General features: G+C 39.8%; 1 protein-coding gene and 1 non-coding gene across 12 annotated transcripts in view; one reads left to right on the top strand and one right to left on the bottom strand.

Annotated features, from left to right (window-relative positions):
* Positions 1 to 22,944, bottom strand: part of PLEKHA5 (pleckstrin homology domain containing A5) — a 239,560-nt gene that overhangs the window by 155,544 nt on the left and 61,072 nt on the right. The gene's annotated exons all lie outside the window — the stretch shown is intronic.
* Positions 4,151 to 4,257, top strand: LOC118902966. Its single transcript, XR_005021676.1, has one exon. It is a non-coding gene; the product is annotated as a U6 spliceosomal RNA (small nuclear RNA).

The following is a 22,944-nucleotide window of genomic DNA, read 5'->3' as shown; positions in this document are numbered from 1 at the left end:
CTATTGAAGCTCGTGCGCCTAGAGCCTGTGCTCTGCAACAAGAGGAGCCACCGCAATGAGAAGCCCGCACACTACAACGAAGAGTAGCCCCCGCTCGCCGCAGCTAGAGAAAGCCTGCATGCAGCAACAAAGACCCAACTCAGCCAAAAATGAATAAATAAATTAAAAAAAAAAAAAAGAGAAATACACCTACATGTGGAACAACTCCTACAGAAGATCTACTGAATGCTGGCAGAAGACCTCAGACCTCCCAAAAGGCAAGAAAATCCCCACGTACCAGGGTAGGGCAAAAGAAAAAAGAAAAAACAGAGACAAAAGAATAGGGACGGGACCTGCACCTCTGGGAGGGAGCTGTGAAGGAGGAAGGTTTCCACACACTAGAAGCCCCTTCGCGGGCGGAGACTGCGGGCGGCGGAGGGGGGAAGCTTCGGAGCCACGGAGGAGAGCGCAGCCACAGGGGCGCAGAGGGCAAAGCGGAGAGACTCCCGCACAGAGGCTCGGCGCCGAGCAGCACTCACCAGCCTGAGAGGCTTGTCTGCTCACCCGCTGGGGCGGGCGGGGCTGGGAGCTGAGGCTCGGGCTTCGGAGGTCAGATCCCAGGGAGAGGACTGGGGTTGGCTGCATGAACACAGCCTGAAGGGGGCTAGTGCACCACAGCTAGCCAGGAGGGAGTCCGGGAAAAGGTATGGAACTGCCTAAGAGGCAAGAGACCATTGTTTCCAGGTGCGCGAGGAGAGGGGATTCACGGCACCGCCTAAACGAGCTCCAGAGACAGGTGCGAGCTGCGGCTATCAGTGCGGACCCCAGAGACAAGGATGGACCACTAACACTGCTGCCAAGAAGCCTGTGTGCAAGCACAGGTCACTATCCACACACACACTCCCGGGAGCCTGCGCAACACACCACTGCCAGGGTCCCATGATCCAGGGACAACTTCCCTGGGAGAACACACGGCGCGACTCAGGCTGTTGCAGCGTCATGCTGGCCTCTGCCGCCGCAGGCTCGCCCCACATTCCAATTATGATTACTGTACCCCTCCCTCTCCCCAGCCTGAGTGAGCAAGAGAGCCCTAATCAGCCTCTGCTTTAACCCTCTCCTGTCTGGGTGGGGAACAGATGCCCTCAGGTGACCTACACACAGAGGCGGGGCCAAATCCAAAGCTGAACCCCAGGACCTGTGCGAACAAAGAAGAGAAAGGGAAATCTCTCCCAGCAGCCTCAGGAGCAGCGGATTAAGTCCCCACAATCAACTTGACATACCTGCATCTGTGGAATACCTGAATAGACAACGAATCACCCCAAAACTGAGGCGGTGGGCTTTGGGAGCAACTGTAGACTTGGGGTTTGCTGTCTCTGCATCTGATGTGTTTCTGGTTTTATGTTTATCTTAGTTTAGCTCTTAGTGCTTGTTATCATTGGTGGATTTGTTTATTGGTTTGGTTGCTCTCTACCTTTTTTAAAAAAATTTTTTCCCCTTTTTTCTCTTTTTGTGAGTGTGTATGTGTGTGTGGGGGGGTGGGTGTATGTTTCTTTGTGTGATTTTGTCTATTTAGGTTTGCTTTTACCATTTGTAATAGGGTTCTGTCCTTTTTTTTTTAAGTTTTTGTTGTTGGTGTTTTTTTGTTTGTTTTTTCTTTTTACAAGTGTGTGTGTGTGTACGTCTCTTTGTGTGATTTTGTCTGTTTAGTTTTGCTTTTACCATTTGGTTTGAGGTTCTATCTGTTCATTTTTATGTTTGTTTGTTTGTTTGTTTTTTTCTTCCTTTTCTTCTGAGCTGTGCAGCTGGCAGGGTCTCGGTGCTCCAGCCTGGTGTCAGGACTGAGCCTCCGAGGTGGGAGAGCCGAGTCCAGGACATTGGACCACCAGAGACCTCCCAGCCCCACATAATATCAATCAGCGAAAGCTCTTCCAGAGATCTCCGTCTCAACACTAAGACCCAGCTCCAACCAATGGCTAGTAAACTCCAGTGCTGGATGCCCCATGCCAAACAGCGAGCAACTAAACAGGAACACAACCCCACCCGTTAGCAGCGAGGTTGCCTACAAGTCATACCAAGTTCACAGACACCCCGAAACATATCACCGGACAGGGCCCTGACCACCAGCAGGTCAAGATCCAGCCCCACCCACCAGAACACAGGCACCAGTCCCCTCCACCAGGAAGCCTACACAAGTCACTGAACCAACCTCACCCACTAGGGGCAGACACCAAAAACAACAGGAACTACAAACCTGCAGCCTGTGAAAAGGAGACCCCCAAACACAGTAAGTTAAACAAAATGAGAAGACAGAGGAAAATGCAGCAGATGAAGGAGCAAGGCAAAAACCCACCAGACCAAACAAATGAAGAAGAAACAGGAAGACTACCTGAAAAGGAACTCAGAGTAATGATAGTAAAGATGATCCAAAATCTTGGAAATAGAATGGAGAAAATGTAAGAAACGTTTTAACAAGGACCTAGAAGAAATAAAGAGCAAACAAAAAATGATGAACAACACAAAAAAGGAAATTAAAAATTCTCTAGAAGGAATCAGTAGCAGAACAACTGAGGCAGAAAAATGGATAAGTGACCTGGAAGATAAAATAGTGGAAATAACTACCGCAGAGCAGAAAAAAGAAATAAGAATGAAAAGAACTGAGGACAGTCTCAGAGACCTCTGGGACAACATTAAATGCACCAACACTCGAATTATAAGGGTCCCAGAAGAAAAATAGAAAAAGAAAGGGTCTGAGAAAATATTTGAAGAGATTATAGTTGAAAACTTCCCTAACTTGGGAAAGGAAATAGTCAATCAAGTCCAGGAAGTGCAGAGAATCCCATACGGGATAAATCCAAGGAGAAACATGCCAAGACACATATTAATCAAGCTATCAAAAATTAAAAACAAAGAAAAAATATTAAAAGCAGCAAGGGAAATACAACGAATAACATACAAGGGAATCCCCACAAGGTTAACAGCTGATCTTTCAGCAGAAACTCTGCAAACCAGAAGGGAGTGGCAGGACATATTTAAAGTGATGAAAGGGAAAAACCTACAATCAAGATTACTCTACCAGCAAGGATCTCATTCAGATTCGACACAGAAATTCAAACCTTTAGAGACAAGCAAAAGCTAAGAGAATTCAGCACCACCAAACCAGCTTTACAACAAATGCTAAAGGAACTTCTCTAGGCAGGAAACACAAGAGAAGGAAAAGACCTACAAAAACAAACCCAAAACAATTAAGAAAATGGTCATAGGAACATACATGTCGATAATTACCTTACATGTAAATGGATTAAATGCTCCAACCAAAAGACACAGACTGGCTGAATGGATACAAAAACAAGACCTGTATATATGTTGTCCACAAGAGACCCACTTCAGACCTAGGGACACATACAGACTGGAAGTGACAGGACTGGAAAAGATATTCCCTGCAAATGGAAATCAAAAGAAAGCTGGAGCAGCAACACTCACATCAGACAAAATAGACTTTAAAAGACTATTAAAAAAGACAAAGAAGGACACTACATAATGATCAAGGGCTCAATGCAAGAAGAAGATATAACAATTGTAAATATTTATGCACCCAACATAGGAGCACCTCAATACGTAAGACAAATGCTAACAGCCATAAAAGGGGAAATCGACAGTAACACAATAATAGTGGGGGACTTTAACACCCCACTTTCACCAATGGACAGATCATCTAAAATGAAAATAAATAAGGAAACACAAGCTTTAAATGACACATTAGACCAGATGGACTTAATTGATATTTATAGGACAGTCCATCCAAAAACCACAGCATACACTTTCTTCTCAAGTGCACATGGAACATTCTCCAGGATAGATCATATCTTGGGTCACAAATCAAGCCTTGGTAAATTTAAGAAAAGTGAAATCATATCATGTATCTTTTCCAACCACGATGCTCTGAGACTAGATATCAATTACAGGAAAAAAACTGTAAAAAATACAAACATATGGAGGCTAAACAGTATGCTACTAAATAACCAAGAGATCCCTGAAGAAATCAAAGAGGAAATCAAAAAATACCTACAAATGACAATGAAAACACGATGACCCAAAACCTATGGGATGCAGCAAAAGCAGTTCTAAGAGGGAAGTTCATAGCAATATAATCCTACCTCAAGAAACAAGAAAAGTGCTCGCCTCGGCAGCACATACACTAAAATTGGAATGATATAGAGAAGATTAGCATGGCCCCTGTGCAAGGATGACACGCAAATTCATAAAGCATTCCACATTTTTGATATATGGAAAATGTAAGAATTTAATATAGTCCCTTGATAATGTTTATTAAAAACTAATAGTAAAGTCAAGTATAAAGATTCCTTTACAAGTATATGATTGTTTTATTTAAAAAAAAAAAAGTTAAAAAAAGAAAAAGAAACAGGAAAAATCTCAAAAAATAACCTAAACTTACACCTAAAGCAATTAGAGAAAGAACAAAAAAACCCCAAAGTTAGCAGAAGGAAAGAAATCATAAAGATCAGATCAGAAATAAATGAAAAAGAAATGAAAGAAACAATAGCAAAGATCAATAAAACTAAAAGCTGGTTCTCTGAGAAGATAAACAAACTTGATAAACCTTTAGCCAGACTCATCAAGAAAAAAAGGGAGAAGACTCAAATCAACAGAATTAGAAATGAAAAAGGAGAAGTAACAACTGACACTGCAGAAATACAAAGGATCTTCAGAGACTACTACAAGCAACTGCATGCCAATAAAATGGACAACCTGGAAGAAATGGACAAATTCTTAGAAAAGTACAACCTTCCAAGACTGAACCAGGAAGAAACAGAAAATATAAACAGACCAATCACAAGCACTGAAATTGAAACTCTGATTAAAAATCTTCCAACAAACTAAAGCCCAGGACCAGATGGCTTCACAGGTGAATTCTATCCAACAGTTACAGTAAAGCTAACACCTATCCTTCTCAAACTCTTCCAAAACATAGCAGAGGGAGGAACACCCCCAAATTCATTCTAGGAGGCCACCATCACCCTGATACCAAAACCAGACAAAGATGTCACAGAAAAAAAAAAAAAACTACAGGCCAATATCACTGATGAACATAGATGTAAAAATCCTCAACAAAATACTAGCAAACAGAATCCAACAACACATTAAAAGGATCATACACCATGATCAAGTGGCATTTATCCCAGGGATGCAAGGATTCTTCAATATATGCAAATCAATCAATGTGATACAATATGGTCAATGAAATAAATTCTAAAGGAAATAATCTCAATGTATAATATATTATCATCTATCCTTTTGCCGCTGGGGATTACAAACTTATTAATATATTAATTTCATGAGTCATATATGCAAAATAAGACCTTAAAGATAAACAAACATTATAGGCTATTATAGTTATTCCATGGAAACATGTATTCTAGGTTGGCTATTACCATAAGCATCAATAAAATTGCATAGCTAGAAATATCATTTCTAATATGATTTATTTCTATAATGGTATTGAAACCATGACATGAAAACCAGATCAACAGAATTCTAATATTTTAAATTGTTTATATCCCCCCATATTTTCCTTTCCCATCCACTTACAATGCTGAAAGTAGCATTGCTGTACTTTCAAAATGAACATACCAACCTGAAAACAGATTTTACTTATGAAAACATGTATTAAGGTGGGATGGAAAACGGGGAGGAAAATTACTTGGGGGGAAGGTAGCAGAGAGGAGTGGCAACTTTAATCTTCCTTTCTAATTTTACTTCAAAGACCCGAGGTTCTTAATACTAAACTAAGATTCTGTTCTAGACACTTTACTCTCAGCTCTGCTCACACCCGTGCTTAGTAACCTAGCAATGTTTAAACCTGCGTATGCATGAGGTGGTCACACTTTCCTTACCACCCGATCATCTGGATTTCTGCCATTTTTCATCACAACCTTGTTGAGGCTAGCAGCGTTCTGACAGACTGTAGACCCCAAACGGTGCTCACTGCTCCAATTAAAATATGTAAGCAATTTGACAAAGAACCTTTGAGAAACAAGCAGCCATCACTAAGCATCCTCTGCAGAAATACTTCTCACCACTGAGTGGCACAGAAACAGAAACAGATCACAGATTTTAAAAATGAAAATGTTTGCCTCACGTTCGTAAAAATTTGTTCTCATGAGACTCATTTCTAAATGCTCCGTTTAAAAGCGTTAGCTTGGGAGCACTGAGAACTTATCAGCATTCACTCAGGGGAATGAAGAATGAAATTAAAGTGAAGATGAGCTGGTCCTAATTTTTCAACCCTTTATTTCACTCTAAAATACTCCCATTTGAAGATTTACTAGTGTCTTCTTTGTATGGGCCCAAATTCCCTGACAGAGGCTCACAAACATGGGGTTGTAACACGTGGTGCCCCCCAGTGATTCTCACCTCCTGGTAGTCAAGCCCTACGCAGTCCTCTTGCCTCACCTGTAAGGCGAGGTCACTGAAGACACTGAGGCCTCCCTCTTGTTCTCTCTTGAATCGCTCACTCCGGGGGAAGCCAAGCACCATGACCTAAAGAGCTGTGGCCTCCCACCGATCAGGATGGACTTGGAAGCATATCCTAGCCTTAGCCAAGCGTTCAGGCGACTACAGCCCTGACCAACATCTTGACCGCATTCCCCTAAGAGACGGAGCCAGACCACCCAGCTAGGTCACTTCCGTAATTCCTGACTCTCAGAAACTCTGAGATATTAAATGCTTACTGTGTTAAGCTGCTAAGTCTCGACGTAGAGAGAACTAAGGTACAATACTTCTTTATTTTTCATCCATCACATGTACAACCAATTTGAAGCTCAGGAGGCCTAGAAATGTTAGATGCAGATAGGAAAACACTTTGCAACCCAAATATGGAGGCAGAAAGTCAGATCTAGACACATCGAAAGCATGCCTTTGTAATTCCATTTGAAAGACCTCACATGTGTAAACTGTTGCTACTGAAGCCCAGAATGCTGCTACACCAGACAAGGCACCATTAGAGTACTGATAAAGGCTGTCATACAGAAGATGCTCTTTACATGACTGACCAATCAGTGAATGAATAAACGCAGCAGGAATGAAAGAAATGGATGATGCCAAGGCTGATGAAGAGTCATAGCACACAGATCTTTATAATCACTTGTTTGCAATATTTCTTTCAACCACCAGAGGGCAGGAATGGCATTGTTCTTCTTTGACCCACTAGAATTTGCAATGCCTAAAGCATGTAGAAGGAAAAGAAAATATAAAGTCTGAACAAATGGAGGGACAGAGGAAGGGAGGATGCTTGTTCGTAAGTGGGAAGAGATTAAGTCTGACTATAACGTCTCAAAAAGCTTCTTGGAGTGTGAGCTGCATTAGAGTACAGGACTTCATATACTGTTAATTAGTGCTAATTCATAAATTACATAATTTAATACTAAATCATAAATGGTATTTTAGATAGAGAATAAAATAAAAAAGCATGGAGGCTGAGAACATCAGACCAATATCAAGGAACACATGACCAGAGCATAGGGAATGTGGTCTGGGACTCAATTTTAATCTAACCTTTTTACTCTTACTCGTTTTCTTCTACGTACTAACTAGAAATTAGTTGGTATTATTCTCTTATGAAATCTCTCTTTCTACAGAAAAGAAGAAATTTAGTATACTGAATTCAGGCACATTCTCAGCTCTCCACAGGTGATTATAATCCAACTTTTTTGTTCTATGTAACCCGAACAAGCATCAGTGTGTGCCTGGGAGAAGCTCCATCCATGGCACGTGCAGTGCCCAGAAAGAAATAATTACCCTCTCTGTGGCCAGCCTCACTAACTCAACCTAGAGGGCAGATGTCACAATGCCCTTGGAAATCTTTTTATCAGAGCAAGTACTTTCCAACTGCCCTAGTATTTTTAATGTTGCCTTCTAGTAAATAGTTTTTATTGAATTAAATTTTAAAATATCCATCATTTTCAGCTGAATTGGAAGCCTACTCCTAATTACAAAATTAGCAAAACCATTTTCCTTTTCCTTCAAGTTACTTAGCTAGAGTCAGGGACGACTTCATATTTTATTTTATGTGGCCTTTGGCAAGTTATGTTGCTTTTATGGTTTATGGTCTTGATTCCTAGATCTAAGATTTATGGTTGGCAAGAATATTTATAAGCCTATAGAGACAGATAACGAATAAAATGGAATCCCAACATTTCCAAAAGGATATCCTTACTGAAAGAAGCTGAAGGAGATAAATGTGTTAACCCTCAATTAATCTAAAAGGCATTAATAAAAATGTCCCATTCCCCTCATCTACAATAAAAAAACAAAATGTTACACGTATGTTAGTAATAAAGATCAAACTGTCCCAAGAATGACCATTATAAATTTGTTAATGATAACAATACTGAATCTACATTTGTGGGGCAAATCTTACTGATAATAATTGAACAGAGTAAAGCATTTAATTCTGTTCAGTGGGCCTCTACTCACCTGTAAACCCCTGAATCGTTTGCAGGATTTAAAATATGTAAGTACATAGTATTCTTCAGAGGAATGAGAGACTCTTTGAGCCTCAAATGACAGAAAATCCAATTCAAAAGAACTTAAACAAAAGAAGGGAAATTTATTGGCTTAAACAATTGAAAAGTCCAGGAATCGATCCAGAGACTCAACTCACACAATAAATGGGTGTGTGTCTGTCTGTCTCAGCTCCACACCCCGCTCCCTCCCCGAGTCTCCTGTCCCATGAGGACAGCTCTTGGCTCACACCTTTACAGCTTCAAATCCAACCAAAGAGATTCTTTTCCTCCAGAGTTTCAGGAAACTCGCAGGGTCAAGTCTCACTGGTCCAGTCACATCACGTGCACATTCCTAGGGTCAGGTGTGCATCAAATACAGGACAAGACCAGGCCTGAGAGCGAGCAGGGAGTTATTTCCCAAGGAAAATACGGGTTAGATTGTCAGGAGAAAGAGGACGATGGGCAGGGAACAAAATAAAGGGACGCCGTCGACGTCCGTACACGGCTTCAAAGAGGCCCCTGGATGCCCTCTCCAAAGTCAAGAACCAGTGTATAAAAAAGGCTTAGAGAAGAACATGCACATTTCTAAAACGCAACCTGAAATCTAAGCCTGCACGACACTGACTGGCGGCCTAACCACAGCTGGTGCCTTCCTCGTCCTCCTCCACGTAGGGGCTCTGCACTCCCTCCGCAGACGCCCCGCCACCTCTTCCCGAAGCACCGGTCTGGCTTCTGACTCTGGGGTTCCAGGAACCTCTCTGACTTTCTCAGGCATTCACTCCCCAGTTTCCTCCCCTCTTTTTCTACCTTATTCTGTCACTAATCTATCTTTTCTGTCACTTCTATTCAAATGAGTCTCAAATATTCACCTCCGGACCAAAAAAAAAAAAAAAAAAATCCTTAAAAAAATTCCACTCCCACATTGTACAAAACCAAATATACACCTCAGAACCTAAGTACCGCGCCCCAAATACCCAAAACAAACATCTCCCCTTTAAAACCCAGCCCTTCCTCCCTCTCAGTTATCTGTGTGAGAAATACTCTGATCACTTGTGCTTCAGGATTCAGCTCAAACATCACATCTTCCTTCCGTGAAGCAGTCCCTCCCCGCTCCTGCCCAGGCTGGGGTACGTGCTTTCGGGGCACCCTGCCCGCTGTCACAGTATTTATCCCGTTTCATCGTAATGACTGGTGTGCTTCCTGAGTTCCCACCCCAGACTATAAACCAACAGCAAGGGCACAGCTGTGTCTTACATCTGTATCCAACAGGCTAAGCAGAGCGGCTGGTACATACAAGGCTCCCAATGAATGTTTAATGAAAGGGAGAGAAAAGTTGAACTCTTATTAAAGATCTACACTTTTCCTGGTTTAAAATATTTACTACTTGCTAAAAAGGATTGTCAGAAGAAAAAAAAAAAGTTTGGCTTTACTATTCCAACAGTCTGTGTCTTGGTAAGGTCTAGGCAAAAGACCACTACCAAAATTTATAAAACAACAAGTCAGGGAACACAAACAGAATTAAGGTGAAAAGCCACTACTGTCTTTTTTCCTTTTTCTTAGTAATCCCCTAGCTTAAAAAAATAATAATGTTGGTAGATATTAAACACTAGGATACTGTTTTTTTTCTCTCCGAGGGACTAATATGAACAGTCCATCAATAGGCCGAAGATGTGCTCGCTGCTGAGGCCGTAACAAATCCTTCCTCGTAGGTACCAAGCAGCTCAGATGGCCTTCTGAGGCAGACAGAGCTGACTGGGAACTCCATCCTTTCAACCCGAAGCCCCTGCTTCTTGGTGATATTCCTCCTATCTTTAAAGTGTCTTTAATGCTTATGACATGAATTTTGGCCTGAGAATACATTATTTTCTAGTTTTTGTGGCACTGAACGCATTGCTTAATGTCTCTGAGCCTAAAATGTCCTCATCTTTAAAATGGGAATAATAATACGTGTCTCACAGGGACGTTGACGAGAGTAAGTGAAGGAGAAGCCCCTGCAGCACAGCTGGTGCCCACAGTAAGGGCTGTGATGATGGTGATCGCAGCGCTGCCTGGCAGTCACAGGGGACACTAAGGTCGGCTGGCTCACTAGGCTGACGCCCCTACCCCCTTCCAGAGTCACTTGACCGCAGCTTTCTTGACTCTACTCCAGGGAGGTATTCTTCATCCTCATCTTGCTATACGTATATTTTAAAACTAATTCATGCCTCCTCATGACTTTTAAACTTGTGCACAATTTTAAACAAACTTGCCCTTTGGACTCATTCATGGTGGTTTCTCCCCTTTTTAATCTCCTTCAAGTCAATCAAGTTTTGATGACATCTATTTTCATTAGTGTTTTTTAAACTTTAATAAGCAAGTTCCCTGTTTCATTGCTGTTCAGAAACTTAACTTTCAAAAGAAGTCGTAAACGTGTTTTATCTACGGTGAGATGACAAGAGCTTTATGACGGGGGCCCTTTAATATAATCCTCAACATTACTCTGTCTTTGGTTTTCTTCTTAGAATATTCACATCAACACGAAGCAACTGCAGTCTGTACTGTTTTTAGTACCATCACACATAACCTGAGAAACCTTATCCTACTCAACTCACCCTAGCCCTTGACAGCCAGCACTACAAATAAAAAAGTTATGCATGCTACATCTGATATTTTACTTACAGGTGTTGGATTGTGTGGTCTATCTAACCTTTCTATTTATTTATTTTTGGTTTTGGGGTTTGTTTTTAAGACAAAATATTTCTGGTATTTTATTTCCTCTTCATTACTTGGATTTTGATGGAGATGCAAAGTGACACTGATTCAGTGTAAAGTAGGCGTAAGAAGTTTGATGAGGAGAAGAAGAGTCCGGCTAATTCCACTTCATCTTGCTATGGACAGAGTACTCGAATTAGGATAAAAGTAAATTTCAACCGCTATTACTAATTATAAGCAAAACTACAAATCACGTACACATGTATTTCTTAAAACTACCCTGTACCACAGAAATTGTCATTCATTTTAAAGTTTCCGTATAGAAAAATTTTGCAAGAAACTGAAGCTTTTTCCTTTTGGGGAAAGATCAACCTGTAAGAATACAACACAATCAAAACATTAAAAATGTCAGAACTATTTCTCTCACTGGCAATAATAACAGAAAGTAAGTAACAGCTTGGATGGAGAAAAACAAATCTGCTTCACAGCTCAAACTCCAGAAATGTAAAGAAAAAGTGCCCTCATCTGGCCAAACAAAAAACTCTTAACATTTTAGGTGCTCATATTAATGCCTGTTCAAGTGTAATTTACAGGACTTTAATTGGTGTATAAATAAATCTGAAGATTTAAAAAAATAAGTAGCAAGCCAACAGTATAAATTTTTTTCTGCTTTTTACAAATATAACTATTTGCTGTTCAAAAACAACTATTTAAACCATAAAATATAAAGCAAGTTATATAATATGTAGTCTCTCCCCAACTAGATATATTAGAAATGTATTAGGAAGAAAATAAATTGTTACCAGTCCTCTTATTTGCAAATCATTAATAATAAAATGGCACACATAACTTTACATTCTGATGACAAGGCTGATTAATGACCGCCATATGCTATTATCTGGAAAAAAATATCTTTGCACAACTTAAGAGTTCAGAATTTTCCTTCCTGAGTACTTCTAAAAACTAACATGCCACCTCAAGTTAAACTACTTATAGTATCAGATTGACATCTCTGCCAAACAGATCCAGTAGAGCCGCAAATGAAAATAAAGCTTTCAGCATTGCTGTGACACTAACGTTACCAATGAAATGCTAGCGGCGAGTAATCCTGTCATTAACAGTAATGACGATGACAACAATAATAATAATAGTACTAGAAATTGCTTAAATGGTAGCAATTTTCAGGCACGGTGGCACTGCAGGGGTAACAGGGTACTTCCTCCCCAGAAATCCACGTCCTGATCACCAGAACCTGCCATTCGGTTACTCCACTACCTTACATGGCAAAAGGGACTTTGCAGACGTGATTAAAATGGGGAGACAAGATGGAGAGATTGTTCTGGAGTAGCCGGGTGGCCCGATGGAATCACCAGGGCCCTTAAACATGGAAGAGGGAGGCAGAAGAGTCGGGGGTGGGGGTGGGACCATGCAAGAAGCCTGGGAGAGACGCAACACTGCTGGCTAATTTTTACAACAGTAAAGTGTGTCTAGTTTTTACAACAGCAACAGAAAACTAATACACTGAGCTAAACTCAGTTACTCCTCATGCTAGTGAAGTGGTACTACTACTAATCCTACTTTAGCAGAAGGAACTTGAGACTTAAAAAGACAGACCAATTAACTTGTCTGGGGTCACACAGCTAAATAATCTTCAGGCTTGGGTTTGGTTCAGCATCACGCAAGGATGATGTCCATCTAGATCATTGCCTTCAATCTGTAAGCACAGTACTAGGGGCCTCTCGGTGCCGAATGGGCTCCACGCATTTCTCCCACCCTCACTCCCAGTGACATCTTCCTCCCACTTACTGTGTGTTGTTTGAAACTATTTACATCATCACTCTCCCTGTTCAACCAACCTTTGACTCATTCTATCTTCTACCTTCAGCATCCACTGTGACCACGCTGAAGCAGAACAAATCCCTTGGATAAAAATAATACTCTAACTCACAACCTATTATCAGCTTCAGTCACGTAATGTCCCACTTGAAAGCTTTCAGTTCTCCAGAATATAATCAAGTAAAACCTAAGTTCCTTTTTAAGAATCTGACTTTAGGAATCCTTTCCGGATCTCAAAAAGATCCCATCTTACCTTTCCATCTTGTACTACTGCCTCAAAACACTACAAGACCCATTCAAATGCAGTCTTAGGGCCCATATTTTGCCACTGTCTCACTTCCATATCCTTTGTTGTTCCATGATATTCATCTAGACTGTGCATCTATCAAAAACCATGCCCCCCCCCACACAAAAAAAAGTAGTACACCAGCCACAAAGTCCTAAAAAATTTTGCTTGTACCAGTCATCAGTCCCTGCCTTGCCCAGCTCCATTTGGCTTTGGATACTAACAATCCACTTAGGCTAAAGGAGGTGGTACGTCATCTCTTAGGCCAGACACCCTGGGTCCAAATCCTGGCTCTACCACCTCCCAGCCTTGTGATTCAGGGCAGTTGTTCACTTCTCTGGACTAAGTTTCCTTAACTGAAAAGTGGGGAACGTAACAGTACCCTCCTCACAGGGCCGTTTCAAGGATTAAATGGTACAAGTAGCTGGCAGCGTAGCTGGTATATAGAGTCTTGATTTTTACTGCAGTTGCCTTCAAGAAGTGGCTTCCTCCTTCAATCTTAGTTCACTTGGCCGACACAAGTGATACGGCTAATCATTACCTTCCCTTCTCCCAGAAGGTTGAACCTTGTGACCTATTCCGCAGTGCCAAGCGATGCCCCTATTTCCACCAGATGGACCCCAACTCCCAATCCCCGGTACTGCAATACAGAGATCACCACGAAGCAGTACCTCCTTTTACCATCTTTCCCTTTTCCCCTCCTGACCGATCCCCCCCGATCCCAGATCAGATCCTTAACATATTTTCTTAAGCACCATTTTATTTATCCACTTAAATATTATGACTTTAACAACTGACGGTACATGAGTTAACCCTTCTAGCACTGGCTTCTCCAGTAAACAAACCCCTTTTCCAACTGCTGTATCAATGAAAAAAGTCGACGTGCTGTTATTGTTGTTACTGATATATGTTCTATTCACCTACACACCGATATTATCTTATTTACCTACAGGTTTCTTGAGAGCAAGGACTGTGTAGTAATCATCTTTGAATTCCTCCAGATCTAAACACACTCAGTTTTACTGATTAAGCTAATGGATGAAATGAGTCACATCTGACCCACAGTTGCGTGACCAGTCAGCAAAAATATCTTTCTGTTTACCACCCCTGCCCCAACCACTGGTACCAAAACACGAACCCAGGTAAATTTATCCTTGCTTGTAATTATAAATGCCTGATGCCATTTCACTTTTCTCAGGTTTCTAGTGACAGTTCTTTACACGACCTTACCTTAACTATCTTAGATTAATGTACTAACCTGTTCCATGCAACACATTTTAAAATACCAAAATAATAATCAACATAGCCACATTCATGCTTTCCAGCATTTCCACTTTTAATTATAGTGAGTCACTGTACCTTAAGCCTTCAGAGTCTATACTTCAGTTCTATGAAATTACTATGCTTCATTCAACCAGAGATTTCAAACTTCTTTAAAAGGTAACACAGTACTACTGTTCTACTTCATTTACTCACATGCCTCCCCTTTAACCTCAGCTTAGTGCTGAATTTAACTTGCTTGATAATCTAAGCCTAGCTCAAGTCTAACTCATGCCAGTGTTGGTCTGTAGCTATCAGCTGTTCTGCCATCTTCTATTTGGTTATGTTTAGTTCCGGGCATCTCAGGTAAGGAATGAAATTATTTCTTGGAGAGGGAGGTATTCTTTTTAATCTGATATTTTCCAGAATATTAAAGAACTAAACTGATTTTTTTTTTCTTTTTACAATTACTACAAGGTAACTACAAGATTTCTTTCAACTATGTGCCTTTCCATGTTTCACACACAGAACTTTATAACAGTGGCTCGGAAGCCTGGCTGTGCACCGTAATCATCTGAGGGGTTCTTGAAATGTAGACCCCCAGGCTCCACACCAGAGGGGTCTGACTTGGTTGGTCTCTGATGAGCCCAAGTTTGAATGCTGTTGCGGATGTTTGTTGAGGAACCAGTGAATAAGAAGCACAGCCTGCAGAACCTTTCTTCTCTTTAAAAGAAGAGACTATATTTCAAAGATCTATATAAATATAGATATATATTTTAAAATATGTATATTGCATCCAGTCATTTAATTTAAAAATCTCACGTAACCAACATATTTTACATCATCAATGTACTGCATGTATCTTTGAAAATATAATTGCAATAATCACTGTCAAATTTTTTTCCCCAACTGATCAGTCTTTATATTGGTGAGTTCCTAAAACAAACTTCCAGGTGTAAAAATTTCTTGCACATCAAAACGCAATAACACAATACACATTCTAAATACCTTTAATCCTCGGTATCTGGACCAATTGTTTCCTGTCTGCGTGCTGCCAATTTAAAACCCACTTGCTGGATCAGTCTACAGAACAAATCCCCCTGTGTTGTATTATTTTTGTGTGTGAAATACCCCAGATTAGTACGCCTCAGCCCAGAGAATGACGCCCCTCGTGGGCTGATGGAGGAGCTTTCTGCTGGGCCTGCATAACAGTCTTGAGAATGAAAATGCCCTTGACTACTGTCAAATGACCTAGTCTTTCAGAGTAAAAATTTAAATCCCAAGGGTGATTTAAAAATCTATATTCAGCTGTTAAGCCCTTTTGGACTCAAATAGCAGACACACATAATAAATCTCAAAGCTGACAGTTTGAGATTTGCTTACTACCTCTGGCACTCCCAAGCTCTAAAAAAAAATCACTGGTATACTGCACTCTGGTACGAAGCATAAAACTAAGTATAACATTAATTATATAGGAGAGGAGGGAGGCTCTGAAAGACTTTTGCTTAAATAAATGCCATTTTTTCATATAAATTTATCAGGTTACCTTCTACCTCATTGTATTTTTTTTTTCTGTATCTCTTTAACAAAAAGAAAGTTATATTACTATTCTGTTACAAATAAGAGGTTAAATCTCAACTACCCTGAAATTAACTTACTTGTTAACTACTGGAAAAGCCCATTTTTCCCCCATGCACCGGGGAAAAACCTGTATCCCAAAAATCTATATTTAACTAACACTTCATTCTTTTGCAATTCCAATTGTTTTTCAGGCTCCCCTCCAGTCTTTAGCAATATCCGTAAATTTATAAAATTGTGATCCCAGAGTATCACACTTGTTTCTTCTGTTTCAATACAGATAATATTGTTATGCCAAGGTCTTTAACAATAATGCATGGAATCAAAAAAAAAAAAGAAAAAGGAATGGAAAAGTATTCAAGAATAGTTATAAAAGAGTCAATTTCACACTTAAAAAAACTGTACCCCCAAAACTGATTTCCCAGTGCCAAGGAATTAAATGCCTTGCTTTAAAATGTAATGTAATCATTAGTCATAAGAAGAGTCATAAGAATTTCTCAAAGAGGCAATGTGTGTTTGCAATTAAAACAACACAAAGATAAGATTTTCCCTGCTTTCTCCAGAGCATTTGGTTTCTATTCCCAAACAGAATAAACCAAGTAAGTAAGATATACATGGCTTTCTAGATTTCAACTAATTAGACTAACCTACCACCACTCACTATAAATAATTCTACTTCTTCTTCTTTTCTCCTTTTTAAAGAAAGCAATTAACAGACATCATCACATGATAGCCCACACCTCCTCTGTAGAGATGAAGACACTAACACCCAGTGAGTGAGATGGGAAGTGAAATGGAGGAAGCCGAAGTTCTACCACTTTCTGCTCAGGACAGATGCATGTCCACCAGGAAAACCCTGTCGCTATCTCGCCAAACAGAGGTGAGCAGGCTGCATACTACCTCTGTGCACATCAGCACCATCTGTTTCACTACATGGATTTTGTAACTTCAACCGTGAAAATTAAGAATAAAATTAACCACCCCCTTGGAGAGCGTGGTCAAGCATCCTACCGCACAGCCTGTTTCATGGAAGCCCCACGGTTGCAATCCGTCTCTCAGGTCTTTTTTTTTTTAATTTCATATTGGAATATAGTTGATTTACAATGCTATGTTAGTTTCAGGTGTACAGCAAAGTGATTCAGTTATATATTCTTTTTCAGATTCTTTTCCCATTTATGTTATTACAGAATATTTAGTAGAGTTCCCTGTGCTATACAGCAGGTCCTTGTTGATTATCTATTTTACATATAGTAGTGTGTATATGTTAATCCCAAACTCCTAATTTATCCCTCCCCCTGCACCTTTCCCCTTTGATAACCGTAAGTTTGTTTTCTAAATCTGTGAGTCTGTTTCTGTTTTGTAAATAAGTTCATTTGTATCATTTTTTTAGATTCCACATATAAGCAATATCATATGATATTTGTCTTTCTCTGACTTACTTCACCTAGTACGATAATCTCTAGATTCATCCATGTGGCTGCAAATGGCACTATTTCATTCTTTTTTATGGCCGAGTAATATTCCATTGTATATATGTACCACATCTTCTTTATTCATTCATCTGTCGATGGGCATTTAGGTTGCTTCCATATCTCGGCTATTGTAAACACTGTTGCAATGAACATGTATCTTTTGGAATTATAGTTTTCTCCAGATATATGCCCAGGACTGGAACAGCTGGATCATATGGTAGCTCTATTTTTAGTTTTTTAAGGAGCCTCCATACTGTTCTCCATAGTGGCTGTACCGGTTTACATTCCCACCAACAGTGCAAGAGGGTTCCCTTTTCTCCACACCCTCTCCAGCATTTGTTATTTGTAGACTTTTTAATGATGGCCATTCTGACTGATGTGAGGTGGTACCTCACTGTAGTTTTGATTTGCATTTCTCTAATAATTAGCGATGTTCAGCATCTTTTCATGTGCTTTTTGGCCATCTGTATGTCTTCTTTGGAGAAATGTCTATTTAGGTCTTCTGCCCATTTTTTTTTAAATTAATTTATTTATTCTTGACTGTGTCGGTTCTTCGTTTCTGTGCGAGGGCTTTCTCCAGCTGTGGTGAGCGGGGGCCACTCTTCATCGCGGTGCATGGGCCTCTCACTGTCGCGGCCTCTCGCTGCAGAGCACGGCTCCAGATGCGCAGGCTCAGTGGTTGTGGTGCACAGGCTTAGTTGCTCCGCGGCATGTGGGATCCTCCCGGACCAGGGCTTGAACCCGTGTCCCCTGCATTGGCAGGCAGATTCTCAACCACTGTGCCACCAGGGAAGCCTTCTGCCCATTTTTTGATTGGGTTGTTTGTTTTCTCTAGGTCTTGATTCCCCTGTTTTTCTAGAAATTGAGTATGCTGGCCTAGAATTCAAAAATCCCTGAATATGTCTTTAACTAATGATGAGATTAGCTTGACATTTCATCTCTCTCTCTGCAGCTTTCACCTGGGGAATAATGAATTCTGAACAAAATGGAAGGTACGAGTGAAAATCAAACCAACATCTGTGTTACACTTTTATAAACATGTGTTTTGCTAGCAGTTCTTCCTCCACTTCTTTCACGTCACAGATGCACAAAGGAAACGATAATACTTGAGCAGCACACAGGAGTAACGGACCAAGGGGACTGCTAGAGTGGGGGCTGGGGGTTGGTTCCAGCCCTGAAGGCTGCGGGGGAGGGTGGGGTGCGGTGCTCAGTGGCCTCTGAAACCTGATCACTGCAGACCAGGAGCAGCAGAAGCTGCAAACTGGAGTACGGAAATGATGGGGACACCATCACAGGCTCAACTCCATAATGAATGATCTGCTCATTTTCAAAGCTAGGACCATATATACCTCTAGAGTTAACTCACAAAGGTATGCACACAGAAACTGATCATCCGTGTTGCCTAAATCATAGAAAATTAACAATGGCAGCAAGTACTCCTACCACAGGAAAGATAAATCAAGCATTTTTGAGTAGGAAAATCATTTATTATGAATTATCCTTCAAATTACAAATCTACCTATAAATTATAACTACAGAAGTACACAGAGGTCATAGTACAGGTCTGATTATTCTCAGCTATAAATTGGAAATGAGATATGGAGGGAACCACCACTTGGGTGTCCCAGAGTTCAAAGAGGCTCCAGATCTACTCTTGGTGTGCTTTAAAATCATTATTACTGATCATTTAAGCAATATTTCCAAAAGACGAGTGCAGAACTTCTTCCTGAGGTACAGCATGCACTGTGAGTGTATGGATGGATTGGAGTGGGAGCTGATGGGCTTCGACACTGGGGCTTCAAAACAAAGCTCATCTACATGACAACTGCTGAGTTCCCCTCACCCTTAGTTTCCTTTTCTATCAAACAGAGGCAATGTCTAGATATAATACAATAGGAAACCTGGTTTCTACCATGCATGTCTGGTACTCAAATGCACTCAAAAAGCATTATTTTAACCACTGGTACTATTTTGTATGCATACCTTATCTGTGTTCAGTATTTGTAAAGACAACATAACATTCCGTCTTATCTCACGGTTTGGTCAATGGGAGTCAATTGCTAGACATTTGTATTACAGTCATTTTCTACTATTATGAAGATTTAAAATTTTTATTTCTTTAGCACCTAGACCCAGAAATGGAATTACAGAGTCAAAGAATAAAATTACCTCTATGACTTTTGATATATGTACTTCTTAGAAACCTCTTCCTGAATGAAGACTGGGGTATAGGACGTGATTGGGGTAGAATTCTACTGATTTTGAAACTTTTCTGGTTGACTCTCAATAACTTTAATTAAATGCTGGAATTAAATATGCTTTTTCTTTAAGAGAAATTAACTTATAAAGAAATCAAGAACAAGTTTTTCAAAATTACTTCAAAATAAGGGAAGATCTTCTCACTTGCAGTTAATAAGCAAAATCAATTTTAACAATGAACACACCTTATTGTTTAAAAAAATTTAACAAAAACAACATATGTGTAGAGAGTACACACACACACACACACACATATATATATGTATATTTCACAAAGTACAGAAAGATTTAAAGTGAAAAGGGAAGTCTCCTCTGCTCTATCTTCAATATTCCTCATCAAAACCCAATAAAACCCAGAAGACATACATTATTACTAACATTTTCATTTGTATCTTACCAGAATTTTTAAATAGAAAGAACATAAATATGTATATCTTTATTAGTATACAAACATCTCTAAAACTTGCTTGTTTTTTCCTCTTAATAAATCTTGGACTTCAACACATACCGATCTACTGCTACATATATTTTCTATTATTTTCTACGGTTCTATAATTTATATAACTAGTTCATTATTAAAAGATACTTGAGCAATTACCAGTTTTTGCTTTTTTTTGATCTGTGTAAGTGTATAAAAACAAAACTTCAATAACCATCCTTGCACATCATTATAAACTATATGAAAACTTTAACTTCATACTATTACTATTATATTTGTAGGACAAAGTTGCAGCCATAGAATTTACAGATCAAAGGTTATGAGCATTTTATATCTGACTATTCCCACAGGTAGTAAAAGAGAATGACTATTTCCCTATGCCTTCACTAATATGAGGCATTACCACACTTAATTCTTGGCCAATCTGATAGGTGAAACAGATAGCCACTAAAACAACGCCAGCTGGAATGAGCTATCTGTATTTGTTTTAGTATGAGTTGACTTTCACTGTTCCCATCTTTTACCCACATTTTCTACTAGTCTGCTCATTATTTTCTTACTGGGAATCAAATATTTTACAGTGCTACATATTCAAGGTCACTCGATAAAATTTCTCTCATTACAAAAATAATTATGAAAATTGGCTGTAGTTTTCTTGTCATTTGAATTGCTTGTTAAGAATTCTTGTACTTACTCCTGTCCAAGTCCAACAGAAATGACCACGTGTAGATTTGTTTTTATATGTATAACTCTATTGTAAAGATCAATAAAAATGCAACCAAGTGGCACTCTAGTGTGGAAGGAACTAACAGGGACACAGCATCATGCAGCGGAACAGCCAAGAGGCCAGGGTCCATCTAATTCCGGTCTCAGCTCTGCTCCAATAAGCTGAATAACCCATAGGTGTCACCTCAGCCTCAAAGAATCAGCTCCTCATTCAATAAAATGAAAAAGTTGGGCAGAATGATCCCTAAGACTGCTTCCAGGTATAAATCCCATAAATCTAAGAGCTTTCAACATTTTTTTCACAGATTCATAGAACCATGAAATACCTATAGAAGGACATAATGAAATAACTTGATCATTACAGAGTAAAAAATAAATAATAAATATAAATAATAAAAAATATGTGTATTTAAAAAAATAAAACTAAATCATAACAAGATTATCAACATTGTAATATCTCATTTCCTAGACGTTTCATTTTTTTTTTTTTTTAATTCTATGTTTATTTTTATTTATTTTATTTATGGCTGTGTTGGGTCTTCGTTTCTGTCCGAGGGCTTTCTCTAGTTGTGGCAAGCGGGGGCCACTCTTCATCACGGTGCGCGGGCCTCTCACTATCGCGGCCTCTCTTGTTGCGGAGCACAGGCTCCAGACGCGCAGGCTCAGTAATTGTGGCTCACGGGCCCAGCCGCTCCGCGGCATGTGGGATCTTCCCAGACCAGGGCTCGAACCCGTGTCCCCTCCATTGGCAGGCAGATTCTCAACCACTGCGCCACCAGGGAAGCCCCATTTTTTTTAAAGTACTCAATATGTTAGGAACTTGCGAAAACACACATATACTAAATATATTCAAAGCATTAACTTAACCATCTTCAAATTTTCTCTATAATCATTTTATGAGTAGTTTAGCAGGAATAAAAAATAAGCCTATTTAAGAGCCCACTGCTATTAAAGGCTTCTTGTTGCTGGAATAATATCATGCCACTCACTGGCATCTATGTTAATTTTTTCAACCGTTGTTTTAAATGAGATATATCACATTTAACTAGACTTGTATTCGACTTTATGTTCCTACCCATAAAATCAATTGAGATTTGTGATCGAGTTTTCATGTTTCCACTCATAAAGTTATTAAACACAAATCACCTTTCTCCCATTTGAATAATTATTTCAGGACTATGATGCCTATGCTTATTCATTTTATAGTTTTAAAAACTGTGTTTAAAAAAAAGTCTCAAACACAAATTTTACGTAGGTGGAAAATCATTGCTATAGCAACAGTAGCTTCAGTTTATGAGAATCGAACTGTGAAAAATGCACATTTCCAACACTTGAAACTTAACTATTTGATTTCTGATGGCTGACGGCACAGGGTGTAGCTCCTGACCTTTCTGCACTACTAACATGAATTGGATCCCAATGAGACTTGGCCAAACTCAAGCCTTAAAAGATAAAAATACATGGTGCTTCCTCTGATGAGGTGGTTAATTACTATAAATCAAACATGACACTTTAGGCCAACCCCAGGCTGTTCTCTCCTGACTCGGTTCCAGGGAGTCAAAGGGGTTAGTTAGTAGGATAGTGACAGTTTCAAATGGTGAGTGATTTGTGCATCCCGAGATCTTTTTGCTAATAAAAAGCACTAGCACCATGTCATGGCTTTGCCTGGGGGAAAAAAGCGCTGGTCCCAGCTAGAACTGGCGTCTCCACCCTCAGCTGTATGTAGCTGGCTCCAAGAATGGAGCCAGTCTTTTTCTGAAGATCCTTTCCTTACTATTCTGATGGGCAAAGGTTGAAAATCAGCAACAAAAAGAAATTAAAACAGTATTTTCCCATAAACAGATGGCACAATTTTGTGTGCCTGAGTCTATATAAATAAGAAAGGAAAATCAGGAG

This window comes from Balaenoptera musculus, chromosome 10, assembly GCF_009873245.2.
Source record: "Balaenoptera musculus isolate JJ_BM4_2016_0621 chromosome 10, mBalMus1.pri.v3, whole genome shotgun sequence".
NCBI classification, from domain to species: Eukaryota; Metazoa; Chordata; class Mammalia; order Artiodactyla; family Balaenopteridae; genus Balaenoptera; species Balaenoptera musculus.
This window is presented reverse-complemented; position numbering and strand designations above follow the sequence as displayed.